The sequence below is a fragment of the Adiantum capillus-veneris genome, chromosome 6 (genome assembly GCF_014529385.1).
Source record: "Adiantum capillus-veneris isolate H3 chromosome 6, ASM1452938v2, whole genome shotgun sequence".
Taxonomy (NCBI): Eukaryota; Viridiplantae; Streptophyta; class Polypodiopsida; order Polypodiales; family Pteridaceae; genus Adiantum; species Adiantum capillus-veneris.
In genome coordinates, this window is record NC_140936.1 from 79503345 (window position 1) to 79530849 (window position 27505).

At 42.9% G+C, this 27505-nt stretch overlaps 1 long non-coding RNA gene across 1 annotated transcript in view; it reads left to right on the forward strand.

Moving 5' to 3' along the window:
- The window catches only part of LOC147455761 (uncharacterized), a 50778-nt gene extending 25138 nt beyond the window's left edge, over positions 1 to 25640 (forward strand). The window contains exon 3 of the long non-coding RNA XR_015188409.1: positions 25123 to 25640. This is a non-coding gene — a long non-coding RNA (uncharacterized LOC147455761). The remainder of the gene's footprint in view (positions 1 to 25122) is intronic.
- The last annotated feature ends 1865 nt before the right edge of the window (positions 25641 to 27505 follow it).

Genomic DNA, 27505 nt, shown 5'->3' on the forward strand with positions numbered 1-27505 from the left:
TCAAATTGCCCGTCAGTCTGCAAGTGGAACGATGACGAGAACTGCAACTGCGTGCCAATGTTCTCCCAAATTGCCTTCCAAAACAAACTCATAAATCTGGGGTCTCTATCGGAGACAATCGTCTCAGATGTGCCATGTAATAAAAAAATCATCGTGATCATTCTGTGTTCTCGGGAGATCAAAAATGAAATCCATTTCAATACTTTCCTAGGGGTGGGTGGGTATGGGTAAAGGCTGTAACAATCCCTGTGCCTTATGCTTGTCAAACTTGACCTTCTGGCATACTGCGCACAAACTCTTCCACATCTTTTTTGAGTCTCAGCCAAAAGAAGTATCTCTCTACCCCGTTCATGGTGGTAGCAATGCCGCGGTGACCTGTAAAAGGTGGACAGTGGCATTCAGTCATAACCTTTGCCCTCAACGGTTGTGTAACGCACAACATAGTCTTTTTTCATCAAGTAGCCTTCCCGAAGGGAGTATCCAGCTACTGTCTCCCCATCCCGTTTCCGTGTGAAAATGTCTACAAAATCTGTATCTGTGGTATACTGATCGCCATATCCTCGAAGCTCCTATGATGTATCGCGGAAACAGCCAGAACCAACGGTTTCCGAGACAAAGCATCTGCCACCACATTCTTCTGTCCCTGCACATGGACAATCTGGAAGTGGAACTGTGACAAGATGTTCACCCACCGCATCTGCTTTTCCGAAAGTTGCTTCTGTGACAAGAAGTAGCGCAAACTCTGATGGTCTGTAAAGACAGTAAAATCCGCTCCGAGTAGGTAATGCCGCCACTGAGTAAGAGCATGGATAACCGCCAAAAGCTCTTTCTCATAGATTTGTGCTGTCATCTCCGGCCTAGAGAACAAACGGCTCTCGTAAGCTATGGCATGGCCTTCTTGCATCAAGACTGCACCCAGACTACGACCACAAGCATCACAATATACTTCAAATGACTTCTGCAAGTCCGGCAAAGTCAAAATAGGTCCCGTAGTCAATTTCTCTTTCAATGTCCGAAAGGCAGTCACCTCTGTGGGTCCCCACGAAAAAGGTACTCCTTTCTGTGTCAAGGTATGCAAAGGGGAAGCAACCTCTGCAAACTTTCTATGAACCGCCTGTAGTACGAACACAGTCCCAAGAAGCTCCTAACTTCATGGACATTCCTCAAATCGGGCCAATCACGGATAGTCTCTATCTTCGCCGGGTCCATTTGCACTCCTGCTGCTGACACAATGTGTCCCAAAAAGTGTATCTCTGGTAGGAAAAATTCACTTTTCTTTGCATTAATCACTAACGTGTGATCTCGTAATGCCTGAAAGTCTTGAAGCAGATGATCTCTGTGTTCTGCCTCATTCTTGGAGAAAACAATGATGTCGTCAAAGAAAGTGCCAACAAATAGCGTGTACTCTCGAAAAATCCTGTCCATCATCCGGTTAAATGTCGTAGGAGCATTGGTTAACACTAGGTTGGTAATGGGACACTTTTATGTCTTGGGACACTTTTATGTCCTGTTAAGTGACCATTTTCTTTGAATTATGTCAAGAGTTTGAAAATGGATTTTGAGGTGCTATCTATCTAGAAAGTTGTCTCATGAGCTGAAAAAAACTCGACATTTTTTTGGAATATCAATTCCATCTTTAACATTGTCCTTGCACAACATTTCACAACCTTAACTGTGTGAAAAAACGGGTCCTGTTTTTGGCTTTTTTCAACTTTTTGCAACTATACCACTCTAGAATTCATGTTTGTGAGGTCTATAATGCTAGAGAACTATCTTTAGTAGTCCTCAACATGTCCTGATGCTTCTAGGGAGAAATAAATATTAAAGTTGTAAGTTATGACCAAATTACAAAAATTGTCAAATCCTGTTTTTTAGCCAATTTTAGCTCTTCTATGATTTTTTTGGTGGATTTCATGATATCCAAATGAATTTTTGATTTTATATGTCACATATTGTAACATAAAGCTAATATTCCTTGAGTTTTGGGGCACCTAATACCCTATTTTGCGTAGTACACAACGATGGTTAATTTTTTCAATTATAGAAGAAAACGAAACATTCTAGTATATCAAGTATAGCTTTTTCAATATTCTGAGTTTCTTGTGACAACTACATGCATTTTGTAGGTAGTAACCATATCTAGTCATAAGTATCAAATTTGGCTAGAAGTTGAATAGTTTCTATGGGATTCTACAACTCATAATGTTGAACCCAGTTTTTTCATGTTTGCTGTATTTAACACTTCATCTTTGTCCCCAAGATTCCCCTTGGTAAGAGATGTATTATTCTTTTGACATGCTCCATGGCTCCTTATGAACATAAAGGACAATAGGGAACTAAGAAAACATGCATATATTATTTGTATTGAGCATGGCTATAGAAACTTTGATGATATGTTTGCAGAATGGCAAAAATTCAACTTTTTTATACCTATTTATTTTGGCAAAACAAACAATAGTGAGTGAGAAGCAATCATATGTTCTGATCACCAACCCATTGAAGTTAACTAGGGAATTTATCTCAAGTCCTACAAAAATCCCTAATCTTATTTTTATACAACAAAACGTAAGAAATGACTGTTTTGATGAAAATGCACTGGTCCATCAACTTTGGAGGCTTGGTGTGACCAAAAGATGAGACATTTTACAAGTTTCTTATTTTTTCCATGTGTAGTAGGCCTTGAACTATAACCTCATGAAAGGATTTTACAAAATGAGTGGATCTACTATGGTTTTGGAGGTTTTTTTCAAAACCCTGAAAGGACACTTTTATGTCCTATTAGGTTACCAACCTAGTGTTAAGCCAAAAGGCATCACCAAAAACTCAAATAACCCAAAAGTTGTCCGAAAAGCTGTCTTGTAGATATCTCCTGGTGCTATCCTGATTTGATGATATCCACTCTTCAAGTCAATCCTGCTAAAGCACGAGGATCCCTGTAACCTATCAAGTATATCATCAATCCTAGGAATCGGAAATCTGTTCTTGATGGTAATTTTGTTGAGAGCGCTATAATCGATGCACATTCTCCAAGATCCGTCTTTCTTCAAAACCAACAACACTGGAGAGCAATACGGTGAAGTACTAGGCTGGATAAGACCCTTTTCCAAGAGGTCTTTCACTGGGTTCATAATCTTTTCATTCTGTACTCGGCTCACACGATAAGGTGGCCGATTCGGTGGCGTGCTTCTAGGTATCAGATCAATGGTTTTATCTTCAGGCCCTCTGAAAAGCAATCAGCATGAGTGTGGAGTAAAATCTTGGCGTTCTTTTGATCAGGTCAAAACATATTCAACCTTTATCCAGCGTTCAGTTCTCTCCCAAAAGAATGAGTAAGAAACTAAAGTTCATCAAGTACAATCTCTAAGCCCTTCATTTATCAAAGTCGCTTTCTCGGCCCGGTAGTCAACCACGGCGTAGTTCTTGTGGTACCAAGGGATCCTGAGTAGAACGTCACTCGCGTGCCCTGAACACCCCCGTCAGTGCAAACGAAGTTTGCCAATGCTCAGTGTAATGGCAACATCCCATCCGGGCGCCAGTCGAACTATCTCCGCCTGTGGCATCAGTCTGTCGGGCGTAATTCCAAATCGAGCCGCCAATTCCAAGTGAAAAGAAGTTGGCCTTGGCTCCTTTAAAAGAGCTTCCTGATCCTTCACTTTGTCCCAAAAGCGGCAAAGTTTGTACTTCCATTCATTAGATTCGGTGCAGGTTCCACGCCATGTGGTACCAGTTCTGCTTTTCTATATGCCTTTTCTGCCACGTTCCTCAGCTGCTCTCGAACTATCAGGCGTGTCGTCGTCTTTATCATTTTGTTCTTCTGTGCCTTTTTAGGGCACTTCGTGGAGATATGTCCATGTTCCCCGCATCCAAAGCACTTCCCCTCTCTGATGAAGCGAGCTCTCTCCTCAGGAGTAAGCTTGGGTCGTGCATCATTTTTCTCTGGGTTGCTCTTTTTCTTTCTACTTTCATTCCCAGAAGTCTGTTTGGCTCGTTGTGTCATGGCCTCATCTGTGGGGTAGGTCAGACTGCCAGAGTGAATGGCAAAGCCCCGCTTCGCATGACTCATCAACTCCTGAATAGAAGCTGACTTCTGTCCCAAGCAGTGATCTCGGATCTCTGTAGGTAGACCCAAGGTAAACCGCTCAATTTGTCCTCTGAACGAGATCTTCTTGAATGAAGATGCGGGTAGAAAAGAGCTCCAGAATCTTTCACAATAAGCATTGATTGTATCTTTCTTGGTCATCCGAAGATGGTTCCAAGCAGCTCGTACATCTCGTTCATATTCTTGCGTCAACCAAGAAGAAATAAAAAGCTTCTTAAATTTCAGCCATTTAACTGGCGCACTCTTGTTAAAAGAAGCGTGGACCACCAAGTACGAGCATTCCTCTTAAAGTAAGAGGCAGCTCTCCGAATCTTGGAGTGCTCTGAATAGCATCCTCCCGCGAAAGCAATGTCAAACTGTTGTATAAAAGACAAAGCCTTCGAAGCATCTGAGTATCCTGAAAAAGTATCAAACTTGATCGAGTGGCCACCTTCCTTAAACTCTTGGACTTTCTTGCTTTTATCTTCGAGAAAGTCATACTGGTTAGCTTTGTAAAAATTATTCTTGTTCGCATAAAACTTTCCGTCATCGGAATCTGAGCTGTCTGTAGACGAGTCCTCAGTAGACCTGTCAATCTCTGGGCGAGATGTAGCCTTCTTTGCCTTTTTCTTGCCCTTTCCGAAGCTTTGTTTCTTGCTTCGCTTTTTATCTTTTCTGTCTTCTTCGCTCGAGTCTGAAGAGCTAGAAGAACTGTCAGAAGAAGAAGAAGAAGAACTGGGTAGTTCTTCAAACTTGACGCGCTTCTTCAATTTCTTTGCCTTGTCAAATGTCGATCGACGACCCAAATATCCCGGGAAGTCAGTGCCTTTCTTCTGCTTTTTGCCGTGCATTTTGCCTTTCTTTTGCACGTCAAAAAGCTGAGCAATCCGTGCATCAACCACGTTCTCCGGTTCCTTCTCTGTATATTTCTTGGAGACAGAAGGTTTTTTGAGAGCGGGTTTCGGGAGTGGTGTTGTGGTTCTTTGCCACTCCATCTGTACCTCTTCCAAAGAGGTCTAGTTCATATATTTTGCCATCTTCGGGTCCTTGGCAAAACTGAGCATCATCTTCGTTGCATCGCCGATCAATTGACGACGCGTCATCTCTCTTTGCTCCGCCTCAGTAGGCCGAGGCGGGCCATACTCTCTGCCAGAATCTTCGTTGTGATCCCAGCCTCCATCTCCAGATGCAGAGGGAGTCGACTGATTTTTGCGTGAAGCCATAGGTGCCACGGGAAAAAAATTGGGGATCGGATTTCCCGTAGAAGAGAAATCGGCCGTGCTCTGATATCACTGTAACAGACTTGGACACTCCAAGTCAAGAATCAATCGCGACAGCACCAAATAACCACTTCAAAACAATTCACAGATCACAAAGCAAATCCCGGCGGAGTTCCGCGCCTAGAGATATTGGCCCCAAAGACTGGCGCCCCTTTCGGTATTTCTTTTTATATTAATCAGTTCAAAGTACAAGAGAGTGGGTCGGGATTCACTCTCAGACTTTGCGTCCAGATGCTCTGAGAAGTGAAGCCCTCACCACTTATTTAAAGATACAAGGGATGCCCAAAAGCAGAGCCCCAAAAGCTTTTAAAATAAAAAGCATCAGTTCTCTCTCTCTCTTAGAGAGTCTTTTCTCTTTTTTTTTAATAAAAAAAAGCAAAATTCGCGTTGCTCATCATTTTATAAAATTAAAAAAAAACTTAAGCCTCCGCGATTTTTCAAAAATTAGGGTTTTTGGCAAAAATTAGGGTTTGTAAGAATTTTAGGGTTTCTGGCAGAAATTAGGGTTTCTGCTGTCCACCACGTCATTTCTTTGTGACAGAACGGAAGTTCCTTGGAAAAGGGTTTTACCCTAAGAATAGGAAGCTGAGGCTTCTGAGAACCATCGAGTCTTATTCTAGAACGAACGTGGTAATACGTTCGATTCAAGTGCTTGTATAGACTTCTCCTCAGTAATAAAGATACTATTACGGAGCGGGGACTAGCCCATCTTCTGGTCCCCAGTACTGTGTCGATCTTCTCCTTGGCAACTACAAAAGCTACGGTGCGAGGTGTCTGTAGGACAACCCCAATCTTTGAACCAATCTTGGAAAGAAGCGGGAGGTACTCTCTCCTCAGGCCGGGAAGCAGACCGAGATAGGAAGGTCTTCTTCCTCAACGAGAATATCGGTAGCCGGATCAAATTTATGGCACCACTATTGAAAGTGAGCTGTATCTGCTCGGATGGCCAGGGGGCTCATTGCAATGACCTTGGAAGCCATCTCGGAAGACTCAAACTCTATCTGATAGTAGCCGTGCCCGAGAAGCTGAATGTCGATGATCTTGTCCACCTCTGCTAAAAGGCGGACCTTGAGGAGATCTCGTACCTCCCCTCTGCTAGGTATGGTGCCGAGAATCTTGCAGATAATAGAGGTGGCCTCTACCTCTAAGCTTGCTTGCTCTGTCGGCGAAAGAGCAAGTCAGATGGTGGGTTCCGCGGGGTCGGGCGAGGGGCCTCTTGTGGGGTCCCTCTGGCAGAGCAGAGCCCTCCATCAGTGTGTGCTGCCAAGATGACGGGTCCTAGCGGGAAGCCGCCTCCACGTGGCGGGACTGGACATCGACTAAGTGCTTCCCAAAACCTCAATGGGGGGACCACGTACGGTTGAAAAACCCTCTCCGTGTGTAGGAGTAAAATCCCAAAGGGGAGGGGGGAGGACATTAGTGATCATAATGCCCTAAAGACGAGTATGAGCTGCAAAGCTGGATCAGGGTGGGGTTGAAATTGGGAGAGTATGGAAGGCAAGAAGGATGGTCGGACCTAGGGACAGCCCTGTAAAAATCATCCAAGAATGTCGAACGAGCCCTCGCAGGGAAAGTTCTGTAAAAATCATACAAGGATGTCGAGCGGACTCGAGGGGGGAACACCCTGAACGCCCAGATACTTTCCGTCGGTTTACAACCAACCCTTAGGTGTAAAGGCTCGGCTTCTCATATTTGAATGCAGGGGGAGAAGGAATGTACCTCATGACACAACCGGTGGCAGCCAAGAGGGACACAATCCCTGGAGGACCGCTTGGGGGGAGAGGCTTCTGGCCGTAATTCCGCACCAGTAATGTGAAACACTTACCCAGCGGAAGGGGGGACGGTGACGGCCTGAGACCAGAACCTAGACTGGTGGGCTGTGAAACGAGGGACGGGTGAGGTGAGGCGACTAGTTCCCCTGACCCACCTCATTTCACGATTCACCAGCGGATGGGTGTTTCATACAGCTGAGGTTGGTGGGTTGGAAGCGCTCCTTGTGTAACCTTTCCGCTGGTCCCCCCCTTGACTCACGGAGAGAGTAAACTCCACACTAAAGGGGTGGCGGTGACGTCTTGAGACGGACTGGTGGGTTGTGAAACGGGGGACGGGTGAGGTGAGGCGACGAGTTCCCCTGACCCACTCCATTTCACGATTCACCCTCCCTCGGGGCGGTGCCAATGTCACCCTCCACGGAACAGTCAACGCTTGTGGAAGGGAGGGTGCACCCTGAAACGGGAGACGGGTGAGGTGAGGCGCCGAGTTCCCCTGACCCATCCCATTTCACGGAACACCCTCTACTTCGAGCCAAAATCATGGACCCTCGGGCTTGGTGTTCCACCCGCAAGTGTACCAACTACGTGATGAGTTACAGTAGGGTGTGGATTCTAAAGTCTTGCTAACCACGGGACCGTTATGGACCACACCCAGATCAAGGACCCGCTTGTCCCTCGGTCTCGCCCACCGATTGAGAAGCAAAACTTTGTGCGGATTGTATCGATACCTCAGGTGAATCCACGAATTTAGAAGATGGAGTTGATTCGTCAACACGTTGGCAGTTGTGACCATGAAATGTTACATGCAGGATAACCATAGTCCGGAAAGTGGGTGGCCGATCCCTCGGGAACGACTTATCTAACCCGGACCCCTCCAAATTTAAGGTGAACAACCTGTTCATTAAGTATAGTCGTGCATTTTCTATGAATTCACAACCATATTATATAAACGATCCAGGAGCACCAGTTAAGGGTACCTGGGCTGACGTGGAAGAGGGCTGCTACCAGGTACCCTCGGGGAGGCGGGCGCTGGGAGCTTCCCCGAGTACTGTGATCGACAGCACCCCAGAAAGTGGGGAGTGGGGCCCCGCTGGTCGCTGCTACGGTGAACCCGAACTCACAGAAACCGGGAAGGACGGGATGAACCAGTGCGTAGCGGGGCAGCAAAACTCATTAGCTATGGCTGAGACTGGACGCCCCACAGTTAACTCGGAAGGGCAACCATCTGAGGAGCTGAGGGGCGGGGGCATAGACCAAGATGGAACGAACTCAACAAGGGAAGTACGGTACATTGAGGTCATGAATGCCGATCAACTTCAATCTAACAGGCTAAGATCCTTGTCGGTACCCGAGATTGAACCGGTCACCGCCCCAAGCAGGCCGGCTAGAGAGGAACGGGTAATGATGAGAAGCAGGCTTGGGAGGGGTGTTTCAGAAGGGACGGTTGGCAAGCTGTGCATCTGGGGCGCTAATGAACACACCGAAGTGTCATTCAGCAAGGCCTTGAGGCGCGCACTGAGATCAACCTCCCTGTTTGCAAGTATTGAGCTTTTGGATCGATTCCTTAACATTCGGACGGGGAGCACCCGCTTTGATGTTTTCACTTCTAGTAAACAAGCAGCCCTAGATGTCCTCCAGGTCATCCAATCGGAGAGTAGGCTTAGGTGGTTTGCTAGGATCTCGCTTCCTTTCGCTAGGAGAGATAGGAACCGTTTGAGGCCGGCGATGGAAGTGGCGAAATCGCCGATCTTTGCCACGCTTAACATTAATGGACTCCGGTCGAAGCGGGGGGAGTTGGAGTACATAATGTTACAAAAGACTTGGAATGTGGTGGGTCTCCAAGAGACTCGACTATTTCAGGGTGCATGGCCCCTTAGAATGGCGGGGTATTCGACATTCCAAGTGCCAGGATCTGATAAACCAGGAGCCAGGGGACTTGTGACCTTGGTCTCCCAGGAGCTCAGATCCTTTGAGTTGGGAATGTCGGACGTAAACTCCTTGTTTGTTCAACTCTTCCCTTTAAATATGAAGGATGGTTGGATTTATGGAAATGTTTACGTCCCGCAGAGGCAGTTAGTGGATGAGCGAGCAGACGTCTTAAGTGCGTTAGCTTCGAAGCTTCGTAGGTTGGGCAGAAAGGGCCTTCCTCTCCTGATCGGAGGGGATTGGAATCTTAGACGGCGCCCGATGAAGAGATGGCTGGGGAATGAAGACCTTGATTTTAAGATTGTCCAAACGAGAGGCTCTGGACTCTCGTATCACTCTTCCCGTGGTAAAGGACGATCAGACATTGACTTCTTTTTGGCCAATGATCTGGCCCTTCAATTTCTCGGTCATGCCAGTGTCCAGAGATCGGTGGATGTTTCGGACCACTGGCCTGTTAAGGTGAAGTTGGTGTGTGATGCGGTGTGTGCGGAGCCTCCCCCACCACCCCCCCCCTCCATTGATGCAACTAGAATTGAGCCTGCGGCTCAACTCTTTTTACACCACAACTTCTGGGATTCCCTACCAGAAGCAGCGGAGGAGGGGGAAATCACGCAGGCGGCGGTGAACCGTCAGTCGAAGAGCTTTGAGGAGGCAGCTGAAAGAGTCTCTCGAGATGTTGGTGCGTTCTCCGTAAGGCCCCCCAAGAGGCCTAATAGAGGCTTTAGGCTAGACCCGAGAGCCCGGAGATCCATCAACCGAAGACGGGAAGCGTGGAAGTCTCTGCGGGATGCAGAGAGTGATTCCTCTAGGGAAGATAGGGCGTGGAGGAAGTTTGTTGAATGCCGAAAAGAGGCGCGAGCTGAAACGAAGAGAAGCGAGAGAGAGGCTCTCAAACGATTCATGCTCAAGAGCGTCGAATTGGCAAGACGCAAGGAATGGTATGCTTGGTGGAAGCATATGAAAGCTGTTCTAGGGGGGAGCAGAAAAGGAGGGCCCGCTCAACCCCTAAGAGACCAGAACGGCGAGCTGCAGGCGGACGAAGAGAAGATCCGAGACATTTGGAAGGATCATGCTTCTCGCGTCTTCGCCGATCCCTCCGGGCACAGCAAGGACCCAGAACACTGGCAAAATCATGCTGTGCGACTTTGGCCTAGAATAGAGGACATCAATGCCTCTATTAAATGGACTGAAGTTCGAGAGGTATGCCGCAAGATCAAGCGGCATAAAGCAGCTGGGATAGATGGCATTCCCCCTGAATTTTTCAAGATCCTTATGCAAGACAAGGGAACTAGATCGGATCGATTTAAACCAAATACAGACATGGGAAGAGCAGTCTTCAAACTGCTATGTACTTGGTTTGATTCAGGGAAGTTGCCGGAGGCATCATCTACCTCGGTAGTGGTGTATATCCCGAAGAAGGGTGATCTTTCTAATCCGGACAACTACAGAGGGATTTCTCTGATTCCAATCTCTCTGAAGCTCTTGACCTCACTTGTGATCAATAGGATCTCAGTGAAACTTGAGGAAAGAAACTTCTTCTTGCGTGGTCAAGCCGGATTTCGGACTCAGGAGGAGTGTGTGGCACAAGTGATTGCCTTGAAAGAGATTGTGCTCAGGCGAAAGGTTGTTAAGAAACCGACGTTTGCGGCATATATTGACTTTGAAAAGGCGTACGATACAGTGCCACACGAGGCGCTCTTTTTAAAGATGGAAGCCATAGGGATTGGAGGTCGTTGCTTGAATTTCTTTCGAGCCTTGTACCAATCCTCCAAGGTCAGAGTGCGGGTGGGAGCGAAGTTGAGTGAGGAGGTCCAAATCGCCCGTGGCGTGCGTCAAGGGTGTCCCGCGTCGCCTACTCTCTTTAACATATTCATTAATGACATCTTGGATGAGAGTGCGACTGACCTTGGGGTGGCTATTCCAGGCCTACTCCTGAAGATCCAAGGCCTGCTTTTTGCAGATGATTTAGTTTTATTTGCGGAGTCTAAGGAGGAGTTACAGGCTAGTTTAGATAGATTGCATAGTTGGGCGGAGAAGTGGGGGATGAAGTTCGGCATAAAGAAATGCCAGGCGACCGTGTTCAACGGGGACCTTGAGGAACTTATTGCCTTCAAACCCCACATCGGACCTGAGGAGATTCAGGTAGCTTCGGAGTATAGATACTTGGGCATCTTAATAGACAGCGAAGTCTCGATCGACACTATCCTTAAAGATAGGATTGAGAGCGCACGTAAGTCCTTATATGCTCATAAACACCTTCTATGCTCTAAGAAAATTCCGATGTGGTCAAGGTTGGCCTTTCTCAAGGCGTGCGTCTTCCCAGTGGCGACTTATGGAGCGGAGATTATGGGCTCACATGACATGAGGAAGTTGAACCCATTAGAGACGCTTATAGCAACTGGAATGAGGTGGGTAGTCGGTAAGGCCGCGAAGTCGAGTTCTGTGGCAGCAGCAACTCTTCACCGGGAGTTAGGGCTCCCCCCCGTACCAGCTTACTGTGCAGGACAGAGGGTACGAGCTTTTACCAAGTACGCAGGTCTAAAGACTTGGATTGCAGATTTGGTTAATAATATACCAGAATGGAACCAATTCAAGAAGTGGACCTGGTGTAAAAGGACAAAGTTTTGGGGGCAGAGGTATATCAACGGCGCTTCTGTCGAAACCGCAAGACAGGAAAGCTGGAAGCTCTGGGAACACTCACATCAATGTGTCTCCCTTGATCCTTATATCGAGAGGAAGTATGAGGACACGCGTGGTTACCTTTACAGGCAGAGCATTGGGAAGAACCCCGGTGGGATGGAGGAGAAAGTCTTGTTACTAACAAGAGTGGATGGCTTAAGGCTTAAGGATAAGATTGAACGGGCACAGTCGAGGACTTGCCCGTTATGCGGAATGGAAGAAGGCTCAAGGTCACTTACGCACTTGTTGGTACAGTGCCCTGAGCTGGACAATCTCAGAAGCTCAATACGACCCTGTTTGGAACATGCTAGACGGCTGTTAAACAATCCGAGCGGTGAAGATACCGAAGTGTTACTCCTGGGAGGGGAGATTAGCGGAAAGCGATTGCCAGGATGGGTTGTCCCCCGTGGGGCCCATAATGGTCGTCGTGGACCGCAGCTGAGGAGTGCCTATGCGGATAACGTTGCAGCATTCCTCTGCGGGGCCGTACCGCGATACTACAATGCTCTGGCCCGTGAGGGTGTTGAAAGCTCGTAGGGCTTGTAGTTATTGCGTACGGTGCGGTCCCGCCTAACATGGTCCTGGGGCTTTCCGAGCGGGCCTTGGTGACCATGGTTGGCCGGATCGGGATGCCTCCTTTGAGCCGACGCCCACCTTGGGTATGGCAGTCCTACCGGACATCCGCTGGACGGGGGCCTTTTTCTACCAGGCGAAAATCCTGGAGTACCTGGGCAAGATTCAATACGGTCTGTGAGTTACAAGGGTGTGTCCCTCTCTCTCAGCCTTGGTCCTTAAATGCATCACTGAATTCGTTTGGTGATTTCCCGACGTTACCCTCGGGTGGCGTGACTAACAAGGGAACATGGACTGACTAACATGGCATGAAAAGACTTTTTACTCCCCCGAGGGGGAAACTTGCTTCCATTCCCCGTTGACATGCCACGATACGGCATGGAAGCGCTTTTCCCTTTGTCGGTAAGTCCGCAAGGTAATTTGTCTTTGACGCGAAGCAAAGGCAGCTCCTTGCTGGCTTACCGGCTCTAGCCCAAAAAAGTAAAAAGTAAAAAATGCCAAGATGACGAAGACAGAAGGAGCGAGCCAAGGCGAAGATGATGAAGACGAAGCCGAAGCCGAAAATTGCTCACAACGGGAGGAGTTTTGGGGGGGAGGGGGGGGGAGGCAAGATGATGGGAAAGGGGGAAAGGAGAAGCGATGGCAAGCAGGTTAGCAGCAGCGAGCGCCAAGATCCCTTGCTACACACACTCACATGGTCGTTTGAGTGTTCTTTGAGCCCTTTTGATTAAGGAGTGCTTAGGAACTGACCAATGGGAGGCACTAGGCATGTCATAGTGTGTCCCCTCCGTTCCAGCTTTTTTCCTAGTCAAAGCCACAATACGCATGGCAATACCATAGTTTCATATGGTGAAAAAGTCATGGACAGTCAAGACATTAAATGTGATGGGTAAGATAAATGCTGAAATTTGATTCTAGACCCCACTTCACCTTTGGAGCGAAGGACCATTTGAATTTTAAATTGGAAAAAGGTCAAGAGGGGGCGAGACCTTTCAGGCTTTCAATTTTTGAAGGTTGTTATCTAGGATGGGGGACCACGATGTGGCAGTAGGTGGCCTCAACATTATTCGACATGGGGTATTGATTGAAGCCTAGGCTGTGGGATCGACGGCGGAGAAGCCCAGGCATGTAAACAGAGGCGCGTGCGTACGTTCGATGCGAAAATGTAAACAAGAGCACAAAAAGTAAACAAGGACATGGGAGGGGAAAACAAAAACTAACTTTATAAACATGTGAACTTCCATGGGTTTCAAGAACCCCCATGCGCCTGCGTGGTTAGCTCACCAAGCTTCCCCGAGGTGTTGGGTTCAAATCTCCAAACCCCCACCCGTGTTGACTTTTTTTGGACCCTTCCCTCGCCCCGAGATTCATGCACTCCACCCTCTGTCGTCGATCCCACCGCCTTGGGGCATTCAGTACCCCGTGTCAAATAGTGCTGAGGAGTAGGTGGGGCAAGATTCAAAGATTCTATTGAGCCACTTGTTGTACCCGACCCCATTGGGTCTATGTGGCATCCCATGAAAGACTACAATCTACGCTGCCGTAATGCCCCTTGATTTCAGCCTCATGAGAACATGCCATTATTAGCGTTGCAAGGTCCATGCGATGATGGCATGCATATAGGCACACAACCCTTGGTGTGTGCACTTTGAATCACTCAGGCTGCACCCCATTCCACAGTAGTTAAAGCATGCTCATGGCCCTACAATAGTGAAATGCCGACGAGACAAAGATAAAAAGAGCGAACATGAGTAATAACCAATGGTTTTTTGCTACACAAATACCATTCCCTTCGCTCAAAATTTGATTCTGGTATTTTAATGACCATGCAAAGCACTTAAACTCATTTGGAATATGTTTTTTCCTGAATATTTTGTTAGGGGCTTGAGCATATTGTGCATCTAAAGTGTGTTTTGTTGGTGTCAATCTTTGGGCTTTCACTAAGGAACTTGAGAAGTCATCACTCATAGTTTCCCTTCCTAGAAACTTACATTCAGTCACCCGCTTCGCGTGCCAGCACAACTAGATTTTTTCATGTTTATTAAATGGCCTAAATGATGTCAACATTGGCTTGCTCCTTGAAGGTATGTTAGTATTATCCAATGCCAATATTTAAGAAGTTGACATGAATGAAAGAACTCATGATGATGCACCAAGATTGGGGCGGCGCTATGGTGGGAGCACTATGGATTAGATAGGCATATCACTTGAGTTGCAGCGCTTTGCTCTTTGCATTCTTGACCAAGTCATTAGCTCTAGTTGCTTGGACTTTGAACCGTATACAACCACATTGCCTATAGGAAGAGGAACCGTCTTGGGATTCAGAGGCCAAATGATCCAGTGTTTGTGAGTGTGAACTTGCGCATGCTTTGCAAGAGCATGGCAAAGAAGGTAGATCCCTTCAGTGAGTCGGAGATGACACAAGATGAGGCCACCTCTGCGAGTGAGCAACTTAATCTCAACCTTGATGACTTCAACTTTCAAGATGTTGAGATTCATTGTAATGTACAATGGACGTGATTTATAGTAAATACTTAGGATGACTGCTCAATGCGTACTCAAGGTTCCTTTCACAGCCCGAGAGCTGTTGGGATTGTGGTCTTTGGCCTACACCGACAACTGGCGTGTACTATGACCTGTCTCTTCTCTGTCAGCAGCCCAATCATCATATGAGCATGTGAGGGCACACATGGGAGGTGAGTTGCACAAGAGTCCAAAAAGGTATCCCAACCACCCTAGTTTTCTACATTCTATGGAGCCACTCTTGCCCTTTGGGAGTTGCCCCTTAACCCTTTGGAAGAAACCTATGTGGCGGAGGTGCACCTAGCCACTAGCAGCTACTATATAAGTAATCATTTCTTGGAACACTTGAAGCATCATAAGCATGTTGTCAGTTTATTATTAATCAAGCTATATTTTGAGTCTACTCTCTCTCTCTCTCTCTCTCTCTCTCTCTCTCTTGCATTGAATAATGAGTGATTATCAAGTATGCTAAGATAAATGCTAGCCTCGCTAATCTCCCCTAAACCCTTTCAATTGGTATGAGAGCCTATGGTTACTCCTAGGCCATTTATTAATTAGCAAGCACCTAGTCTCGCCAATAGATTCTTAGTCTTGCATCGTCTCTTAGTCGATCCTTTGGATTGCTATGTGTGGGCAAGTTCGTGGTGCAAATCCACCGAGCCACTGCCCTCCATAGCCAAGCCATGGTTGACTAGAGGGGTGATTAGGGAGCATTACGATTCTTTAGGCTACAGAAACTGAGCTCGTTGGTTTTATAGAGTATGTTCAAAGCATGAATGACCTCTATACAAACTTGCACCTACTCTTGGGTTGACACCTCTTTCTAGGTGTTTTGAGATTTTATGTTCCGTTTTGAACTTTGAGTTTATACGCAGAATGGTGGATTTGGCTTTTCATTGGGGCTTGTGCTCCCGGGGAATGCTTTGTGTGGGAGATTTTCGGGGGTCTGGTATCATTGTGTACTTGGCGGGAATGGCCTCTAGTCATAGGCTCATGAATAGGGACCATCCATACCAATGTTGTATTGCATAGCATATATATGTGCTTGCATGCTGTCTCTCGCATGAATGTCATGAATAGTTTTGGGAAATGGGGACGCTTGCCCAACTATATGCGTATGCTATTTGTTGACACATTTTGTGGCTTGTGAATAGATTGTAAGTATATCTCTCTTTTCAGGATGAGAACATGTTAGAACTAGAGCCTTGGGCAACCAAAAGATCACTTAGAACATTAATAAATGTGTGTTTACACACATATTTAAATTTTAAATGGACATAAAGGACTCAACTTAAAGCCCTATGACCAAATTGAGAATTTTGACAAGTGGCAAGTCTAAAAGGACTTACCTATAAGAGAATTTGTGAGTTTGAGCCTCTAGGGCAGTTTGGGGGCTTAAAAACTCAGTTTAAGTGGCATGTTTCTGCAGTTTGAAGCTTTCCATAGCCATATTTACCTTGGGGGAGCCTATTTTCATTATTCTATGCCACTTTTCAACATATACGAAGTTGTTTTTAATGAAAGCAATCCAGTATATCATTAGAATTCTCTATTTTTCAGCACTTCTTTTGCAATTTCAGCCATTTCCTTCAATGGAGATTATGTGAAAGCTCTCTCCTCAACCTATGTCGAGAATGGAGGAGTTTTATCATGAAGAGTTGCATCAGAATTGAAGATTTCAGCCATTCAATGACTTTCATCGCAAAGGATTTGTTCAATTTACTCTTGTGTATGCATTCTCTTGTCGTACGTGCTTGCGAAGATTGTGACATCGCTAGAGAATGTGGACACTTGAGAGAGTTGATAGAAGGAGCAAGCGGCTTTGAGAATCGACATCGACCTTCACTTGTTTGTAATGCTGAATGTTTTCTAGCAGTTGTCTTTTGGGGATATTAACGTAGTTGCCTTTTCTGGTAAGTTATTAAAAGCAAAAGATTCTAGAGCCTATTTATAAGATGCTTTTAAAAGTTTTGCTTAGAGCCTAGTGCCTTTAAATACTAGGCCTAGCCTTAATTGTAAATGGGATCAAGTACATGGGCGCACACAATGGTAATCTCTTGATAAAACAATAAAGTATCGATAGGGGCACTAGACTTGAGGGCCATTATTTTCCGAAGAGGAACTTCACCTCTTTCGTGTCATCTATAAGCACGAAGTCTTGTCTCATCAGTTCAAGTTCCGTGTTCTACTTCAATGTGTGTGAAAGACTCCATCATCCAACTGGTGGGTGGTTTTAGCGGTATCAGAGCGTTAGCTATTTGCTTTTCCATTCAAGCAAACAAGTCCTACTCACAATCAAAGCTATAGAGTTGAAAGAAGTTGTAGCGATAGAAGAAGCTTTATATACGATCAAAGAGAAGAAAAACCAAAGAAATCAAGAGATTTTTGTTTGGGGGGAGGGGGAAATAAGAATAGAAATAAAAATAAATAAATAATATATATATATATATATATATATATATATATATATATATATATATATATATATATATATATATATATATATATATATATATATATATATATATATATATATATATATTCACCCTGCCAAGAGAGAAGAGCTTTCTCTCTTTCTTGTAGATTCGCTTCCCATCGAAGTAGAGCTTGTTGCTTTTCAAGTATTTCTTCCCTTTGCATAATCCTTTGTCTTTGTGGAGAAATTCGTTATATGATAGACTAGAGATTTTTTGTGATGTGGAGAGAAGATACTTGGGATATTTTGTGGTTTCATCATCAGAACTGGAAAGAGAGGAGGGTTCTCTTCCGGGTATTTACTTGCTTTGGATATTAAATTTCTGCAATAAATATAGGGTCTTTGAGAGCTAATAACATAATTAGATGAGTCTATATTATCAATACTTAATACTCTATTTACTGTTTCTGACTTTAAAGTAGGTTGGATGTCTACTGCCCAATTCTCAGGTAGTTTTACTTCCGTCCATGCAATTCAATCACATCACAACATTTGAGAATGATCATCAGAGCGCATAATGATGTTTTGCCCTTTGTGATCTTTTTCCTTCTTTGCTGTCAATTTCCCTTCGTATATTGCACAAATTTCTGAGTTTGTTGCTCTTCCTAAAACAGAGGAAGCAATTTCTACATTGGGGGTCATGTGCTTTAAACACAACCAATTATTTTGATTGCAAGAGTCAAAGCTTCGCCAAAATAGGGGTCATGTAGTGACTCATTATAATTATGGCGAATTTGCAGATAAATTGGTCCATCTGCTAAGTTGCTTTCAATTCCTCCAAGGAATTTGTCTTGCAAATTTCTATGTCTAGTATCTAATATCATTACTAAACAGAATACTGCTAAACCTGCTCTGAACAGAGGGTTTTTTGCTATTTGTACACAAACGAGATGAACAAAGTGATAGCCTTTTTTAATGGCTTCAACTTTGTCATGCTGGAGGATTTCAATGAGCTTTATGAAATGCATTTAGGGATAGATGCAACTGATCTATTATCTGAGTAGACGGTTGAAGCTTTAAGTTTAAATAAATATTTATGTTTATATATATGATCAGATTTCAGATTTCAGATCTGGTATCTGCCATTGGGTAAATGGTTTAGCTTCTTCTATAGCTTTAGAGAGATGCGCAAGAGACTTGTCACTTTTCACAATGATCTGTTCAAGAATGCCATTGAAATTTTACCTGATATTGGGTTGAGAGAGAAGAGTTTCTGCGGGAGTTTATCAAGGATTTGTGCCTATGGCTGTTATCCAGATGCTGACGGCGACCTTCGGACCACACAACCACGCGACCTTGCCTTACGACACAATTCAGAAAAATGACAATAGCTTCTTAAGCAGACAATGTTAAAGAGAGCAGTTTCTGCTAATCACTCTATAAGCTAGAGGTAATGAACGTTGAGCATTAAGATGAAACTCACAATAGATACATTCACAAGATCTGATACCAGGAGACGCACACATAATAATTGCAAGCGGAAGGAGTGCATTATAAAGCAAAAGAGATACAAAGGAAATTACACTAAGTGTGGAGAGGATCGATATGGAGCTTATAGACAAGGCAAGGTTGACTGAAGATGGAGAGCTTATACACAAGGCTAGGCTCGACTGAAGTTGGAGAGCTTATAAACAAGGCTAGGCTCGACTAAAGCTGCCTTTACAATAAGACGTGGCCTCCTTTATATAGAAATGACTTGGCTTGAGCCTCAGGTAATGCCTTGGTGGGTAAGGTAGCGGATGTCACTTTGCATGATTGGGAATTACTTTATGCTAGTGGGTGTCATTGTCCATGGTGGTTTATTATTTTACAAGGTGGACAGATCAAAAGGTAGTGGTAGGTGAAGAATCTTATTGCACACACTTTTTTCTAGACAGTGAGTGCTCCTATTAGCTAGATAGGGATTTGCTTGGATTAGATTTGCAGCTTCCTATTAAATAGCTGCATTGGTTAGGTTGAATTCTTTTACATATATTTTTGAGCATCATGTGATGGAATGGTATATTGGATTTGATGTAAGATTGCAGCAAAGCAATCTATTTCTTTCCATTTGAATTTTAAATATCCATTGTCGAATGTGATTGGCTGCAATTTGTCAAGAATATCCTTGCCGATGATCATATGAAAGCTTGGTTGAGATAGGCAAGGATAGGAATTCTGGCTTTTCCAAGCATTAGGCATAGTTTAACCCGATAGTTTATCGGCTCTTCTGATTTGTTAGCACATTCGATAAGAAAGGGTTCTTCTAGCTTTTCCCAGAAATTTTCAGCTCGTTGAGGAGTGTCAGGCTGGCTCTTGTATCCAATATAGCATTGAGGAAATTCTAAAATTTAGTATTGAGGATTATAGTGATGGAGACTTCTTTTAATGGAAAAAGATTATTATCTCTATTAATTGGTTCCTGAATTTCTTTCGGTTGTGATAAAATGAATTCCTCTACTTGTTTTGCAATCCTTGCAAGGCTTCGTTGATTATTGATTATCAACTTTGTGTTGTGACATACTCTTGTTTGGATGTCCTCAATCTTTTTATAAAGCCTGCTAAGTTTAGGGAGAACCAATCTTCTATCTTTTTGTGTTCCTGATCGTTGGGTAGAACCTTTCTTCTACTGGTTTCTTACCTTTCTCTTGCTCTGTGTAGATGATTCTTGTGGGATATGATTCAGGGATTGCTCTTCATCTATTATTTGAGCAAGTGCTTGAAGCTCTTTAGGATCATCAATCCATTGTTAAATCTGTTTGCTAATTGGATTGATCCATGCCTTTTTAATGGCTTCAAGATTGATTGGCTTGATTTGTTCATCATCTAGTTGCTTATGAGGGTTAGCTTCTTCAGAGATTTCTGATTCTGAAACAGAGTCTGCATAGTTGATGTAGAATCTTCTCCAGTCTCTGTATTTTGATACTCTTTGTATTGAGACATTAGTGTTAATCTATTTGGCCTTATTTTTATTAGTTTGAAGTCTGAGAGGGTATTCTAGATCCAAAATGGTTTCTTCTTTTTAATAGGAATAATGGATAGAAGAGTTTACCTTTTCTTTAGAGGTGAGAAATGGTAGATCTTCTGCATGAATACCATCAATATTGATTGCTAGGGATTCTAAGATATCTTGTCTCTCTGCTTCACTAATTCTTTTTACTGTAATGGAGACATGCTTTTTAGTTTGGGACTCTTTACCTTTACTGGCTGAAGAGCTTGGTTGCGATTCTCCTGTTAGAGGGGTTTTGCCAATCACTACGATATCCGCCTTTGGTGGTAGGATATCCTTGTTGCCAATTTGGCATATATCGGTCACTTGTAACTTTGAGGAGTTGGCCCTTTGTAACTCGGTGGATTGTTCTTTAAGTTGTTGATCCCTTTGTTGCTTGGATAGGGTTATTATTTTCTTAAGTCTTTGATGTCTTCTTCGGATAGTTGATACCTTTTGGAGTTGTTTCTTCAGTTGTTTCAGATGGTTGTTCTTTTTGTAGCGAAATATCCCATGGAATTGGAGCTGGTGGATATCTCTCACCGCGTCGAGAGAGAAGAGATTCCTCTCTTTCTTGTAGATTCACTTCCCATCGAAGTAGACCTTGTTGCTTTTCAAGCACTTCTTCACTTTGTCGTAGTGCATTTTCTCTGTGGAGAAATTCATTATATAATAGACTAGGGAGTTTTTGTGCTGTGGAGGGAAGATCTTGGGGATATTTCGTGGTTTCATCATCAGAACTGGAAGGAGAGGAGGGTTCTCTTCCGGGTGGCAACTCATGGATTGATCTGCCTTGAATTTTGTCTGAGACTCGATTGCTGATAAAATTATGATCAAAGAGAGGCTTATTCTCCTGTATTTGCTTCGTTTTCATTTTCTTGGCCAAAGCTGGAATAAGCATTTTTTCTACAGTGGGTGGTTTATGGTTATCAGCTTCTTTTAGAGCAACTTTAAGCTGCTTCTGAAATGTGGTTACCTCATTGCAATTTTTCTTAGTGAAGGTCTTTTTACCTGATCTTTCAAACATGGGAGAGGAATCTGAGTCGTTTGAATCTAAATCTTCAGACCTGTATTGTTGTTTTCCTTTAGACAACTTTTCCACTCTTGAGGATTAAAAGGAGTGGGCATGATGTCTTCCAAGCTCATTACATTAACGACAATGGGACAATCCTCAAAGCTAGAGTCGAAATTGTAGTCGTTGCTTGAAGAAGACTTGCTTGCAAACTTAGCAATGCTGAATTGGAAATCTGAGATATGTGAAGAGGTTAACTCTAAGTAGCTATACTCATCTTCAAGGATTATGTTTTTAAATGCTACTGATTTTTTTCTTCCTGGGGCATTTAGAGGCCCAATTACTTGTTTTGCCACAAATAAAACATTCATTATCATTCTTTGAAGACCTGGACTTACGTTTCCCGAAAAACCGGTGCTTGGGTTTTCTCTTGAATTTCTTCTCCTTTTTGCCCTTCTTGGGATGTTTGCACGAGCATTTCTTCTTCCTGGGGCATTCAGAGGCCCAATTACCTGTTTTGCCACAAATAAAACATTTATTATCATTCTTTGAAGACGTGGACTTACGTTTCCCGAAAAATCGGTGCTTGGGTCTTCTCTTGAATTTCTTTTCCTTTTTGCCCTTCTTGGGATGTTTGCACGAGCATTTCTTCTTTTTGTCGGCGCATCCTAAATCTTTGGAGTAGTAGTTTTGTTTGCAAAATTTATTTGAAGGTTTGAGTCCTTCAATTCTTTTTGTGCCTGCTTTTAAATACATAATTCTTGTATTAGTACTTGTAAGGCTTGGAGATCCACGTTTTGGTTGTCCAATTTTTCGATTAGCAATTTTGTAATTTCTTTTGGCAGCTTGTGCACAAATTCTGCTTTTTTTCTCCAGAATAGTGTTTCCCTGCTTTGTATATTAAATTTTTGCAATAAATACAGAAATTCCAGATGGAGGAGAAATTACAGATTTAGACTTCATGAAAAGCCTGCAATATCAATGTTGCTTGATTTCTCGATGCCCAATAAATTCTTTATAGATACTTTTAATTAGGAGCAAGAGAGGAGAGACATTTCCTTCAGGTCGCATAATAGAGTTTTTGACTTCGAGGGGAAGCATTTCCTACCATCGCTTGAAGATGCGTGCAAAACCATTTACTACAGCTTCTATTGCAGTTTATTGCCGCATGTGCCCAAATAACATTTATTGATAGATCCAATTATGCATATATATTCTAAAATCAAGATGTTATTATCATGTTCTAGAAGATAATATCACCTACCTTCTTTATACATTGCACAAATTAGGGAGTTTTTTTATTTTGGGCGGCACTTGTCGATGCTTCTTCCATTGGCTCGTCCTTTTTTATTTGCAATGGAACTAGAGGGATTTCAATTTGAGAATCATCTATTTCTGGTTCATCTTTGAGGTTGAAAAGACTTTCATATGCAATGGGAGGAGATGGAAGGTTGTTTGGAATAATTTTGGCTTGAAGAGCATTGTAGATGGTTTCTTTATAAAATTAATCAAATTGATCCCAATTTTCCTAGAATAATACTTGACGCTAATCTATAATTCTGGACCTGTGTTTTGCATTTGACATAACCCAAATTGGTTCTGTCGGTCCTCTACCCAGCTGTAGTCAATTGATTCTGTGACTACTCCTTTAGGATTTCTGGATAGAGGTTTGTCTGTATTAGCGATCAGTTTATTGCGATTTTTGTAACAATAAGCAATAGTGTAGAGATCCCTTTCATCCTTCGACAAGCTGCTTTGCAGCTTGTAATTAAGCCGCTCCACGGCTTCCCAATCTTCCCTCCCCGGTTCTATGTCTGAAGAATTATCTTGTTGTTCTTCAAATTTCAAGACATTTAAGAGCAGATGCTTGTCTGAGTGACCAGGAAAACAATGCATGGAAGGTTTAGTAAATGAGAAGTATTGCAAGTCTTTAGAAGACAGTACGATCAAATCAGTATGCCAAGAGGGAGGAGATGCTGTGGGCATGCTTTGTAGTTGTATATGCAATTGGGCAAGGATGTGGGCTGACTCAAAAACGAGCTTATGTAGTTTGTTTAACTATTTCTCAACCATATGTAGCTTCACAGTTTGATAATTACTATGAAGTACTTCAGGACGAGGTTTTGTGTGATCATTCATTATAACATAAGAGGTAATAAAGACTTTATCATTATGTGAGTAATGAAATCTTTATCTTCGATCATACAAAATTGTATTGAGAATACAGTTTGATCTATTAGTCTCAAGCAGTGTCTACAAAAGGTTTCATCTTCATTTTCAAAAGTTTCTAAATGTTGACAATCTTTTATTCTCATTGATAATATAGACTTGGTAGGGGCTTTATGCACAACGAGAGAAGAGATAGCTTTTTGAGAGTTAATAACATAATTGGATGAGTCTATATTATCAATACTTAATACTCTATTTACTATTTCTGACTTTAAGATAGGTTGGATGTCTACCACCCAATTCTCAGGTGGTTTTACTTCCGTCCATGCAATTTGATCAAATGGCAACATTTGAGAATGATCATCAGAGAGCATGATGATGTTTTGCCCTTTGTGATCTTTTCTCTCCTTTGCTGTCAATTTCTCTTCATATATAGCAGGAAGTCCCGAGTTTACTGCTCTTCCTAAAACAGAAAAAGCAATTTCTACATTGGGGGTTATGTTTTGTGATTAGCGAGAAAACACACACAAAGAATTTGCAGGCGGAAAGAGTGTATTTCTATTAACATAGGCGGAAGGTAAATACACAAGTGTACATTGGATCGTTATACAAAGGAGAAAGCTTCTATATTGATGATGCTTTGTACAGGGGATAGGCTAAGCTTACTATGAGAGTGTGTGTGTAGATATGTGTGTGTGTGTGTGTGTGTATGTATGTATGCATGTATGTATATATATTATATGTGTATATATATATATATATATATATATATATATATATATATATATATATATATATATATACATATATATATATATATAAAAGCAGGTTTGACTAGTGTTGACCAATAGTTGGACACGAAAGTGCTTGGAGAAGTGTGGGGAGACATTGGGAATCATTGTGAAAGAGTTTTATGAGTTTGTTTTTGCTCTCAAAAGGACAAAAAATGTACTTTTTGATGGTTTTTTTGTGTTTGAAGAGACCTCTAAAAATGTCTTCAACATAGAGAATTTGGGTATACTGCAGAATTAAAAATTGGTGCTCTCTATGAGCCCTATACTTTGATGCAAACAAATTTTAATTTCGACAAGCAACAAATTAGGGTTTCTACTGAAATTTCAGCATGTGTATAATTGATGTTTTTGGATGATCTTGTTATTTGTTTGTAGATAATAGGTAGGAGGATGGAGGAAGATGGATATTATGAGAGTGTGTGTGTGTGTATATATATACGTGTATGTATATATGTATGTATGTGTGTGTGTGTGTGTGTGTGTGTGTGTGTGTGTATATATATATATATATATATATATATATATAAGCAGGTTTGACTAGTGTTGACCAATACTTGGATACGAAAGTGCTTGGAGAAGTGTGGGGAGACATTGGGAATCATTGCGAAAGAGTTTTATGAGTTCGTTTGTGCTCTCAAAAGGCCAAAAAATGTACTTTTTGATGTTTTTTTTGTGTTTGAAGAGACATCTAAAAACGTCTTCAACATTGAGAATTTGGGTATACTGTAGAAGTAAAAATTGATGCTCTCTATGAGCCCTATACTTTGATGCAAACAAATTTTAATTTCGACAAGCAACAAATTAGGGTTTCTACTGAAATTTCAGCATGTGTGTAATTGATGTTTTTGGATGATCTTGTTATTTGTTTGTAGATAATAGGTAGGAGGATGGAGGAAGATGGATTTACAAGCATTTGGGAGCATGGGAGATGAAGATCCATTCTTATGCAACGAGAAGAACTACTTGTCTGAGAATACTACTTTGGGTTTTGTTTGAACTTGTTTGATCCTTGTTTGGGTGCCTTGTGAAGTTGTTTGATATTGGTCTTGATGCTGATTTCACTCCCTTTTGGAAATATGAATGTATGGTGATGAAGAATGAAGAATGATGATTATGAATGAATAAATGATGACATGGTATGGATCTCCTCCACTTTGGATGGACGATCACCTCCAATGAGACATGAACCTTTCCTCTGATGAGATCCAATGTCATTCGCGTATGCATTAGAATGGTGTACACTTGTGGCAGTGGCAGACTTTCCGTATTGACTGGGAGTATGGAGTTTTTGGCCCTATGATTGATTTCAAACACACTCGAGGTGTGTGTAGCGAGCTTATTGTCTATGTACTCACATATTGCACACAATTACTTGAGATTTTATTGCATCTATGCATTGTATACTGTGATACATAGCATGAAGCATAAGCATTGATTGTTGTGGCATGCTACTGGTTTTACTTAGCATTGTACCATGTGAGTGTGAGCAGGTGTAATCAAGGCTGGATAGTCTTCTTAAAGAGAGGGGTATGTGAAAATTTAGTGACGTGGCACCAACCAATGGTATAGGAGAAGAGGCCGCAGGTCAGAAGGCTTAAATTTTAACTGAGCGATGCGTGAATCCTGTCGCAAATCGTGGTGGAAATCATGACAATTTCACTTGCAAAGTTTTTTGGGTGCCATTATTTAGCAGTTGAATTTTTGGGATGGATTTTTGGAGGTCAATTATTAAAGCAGTTGACTTTTTGGGAAGTTATTAAAAGCAAAAGACTTTGGACCCTATTTTTAGGATCCTTTTAAAAAGTTTCTTTTAGAGCCTAGGGCCTTTAAATGTGAGGCCTAGCCTCAATTGTAAATCGAATTTAGTACATGGGTGCACACAGTTGTCTCTTGATGAAAAAATAAGAACAACTTGATGAAAAAATAAGGAGATATTGATAGGGGCGCTCGACTTGAAGGCCAATACTCTTTGCAGAGGAACTCCTCTTCTTCATCTCATCTACAATCCCGAAGTCTTGTCTCGTTAGTTCAAGTTTTGGTCTGCTCTATTTCACTTTGAGTGAATGATTCAAGAGTGAAAGAATGAATTATCCAACCGACGAGTGGTTACACCATGCACTTTAGTATACGGATAGACCTTGCACGTTGGAAGTTGGACCATTTCATTGTAGAGGACCTTGAGCAATGAACTAGACTATACCTTGGCTGCACTACATATTGGCGGGAGCAGCCCTTTGGCTTTGTGGCTTTCTACGTGGAACATATGTAATCCTTGGTCCTGATTTCAATGATCATTGCTATCGAATTAGTCTACCAATTGAGTTCGCATAGTTAAACTACATAGCACACTTATCCTGGACACTCTAGCCTTGACAAGCCCATTGTATTTGAGTATAGTTCTTGTTTTTGAGCTGATTGTGCTGCCTTCCAATCATTTGGTATTGAGGTTCAGTTGTGCTCCTACTCGTGTCTTGTCTGTTGGATATACTACTATTGTCTTTGTTGTCGTTCTATGTAGTCGTTTTAGTTTTGATATGCCTCCACTTACCTCCCGTGACCAGCATCTTCCGTTTCCCCCACCGGACTCCCTTACCGCCCTTTGTTTGCATTTTTCCTCTTTGTTTGTTCGTTTGCTGCTTGCCTGCTTGCGATGCTTCTACTATTATGTGATTGTCTTTTTCTTTTCGTTTGCTCGTTTGCTGCTTACCTGCTTGCGACGTTTTTTCTTTCATGTGCTTGTCTGTGTCTCTTGACTGCTTGGATTGCTTGTGATGTATGTCTACTTGTGAGTGTGGTGGTGTGTGCATGCTTGCGTGAGTGTATGTGCTTATTTGTTCGTGTTTGGTTTCTCCCAACTTCAGGCAATGGAAGGATACATGGTTGTTGGGTGGGTGGAGGGTGGTGGTGTCTCTTCTATTTGCCTTATCCTGCCGAGTTGCGGATACTGTAACAAGGCTTTCTCAGTTGTCTTGCCTTGCTTGGTTGAAGATGCTTAAGCAAGGCTACTCTTTTTATACATTTCTCAAGATCTTCTACTTTTATGGTGGGAATGGAGGATTCAACTCTATTTTTTTTTGCTATGACGATTGTTGGCCACTAGTTAGTTTGGAATTTAGAGGTCATCATCTTCCTCAGTGTGCTGCATCACATGGGAGTGGTTTCCAAGTAGATTTGTGTGGTACCTCTAGGAATCCTGGACTCTCTGTGCTCCATTTCAGCCCCATTAATTGTATCCATTTCTTGTCCCGATCAGGT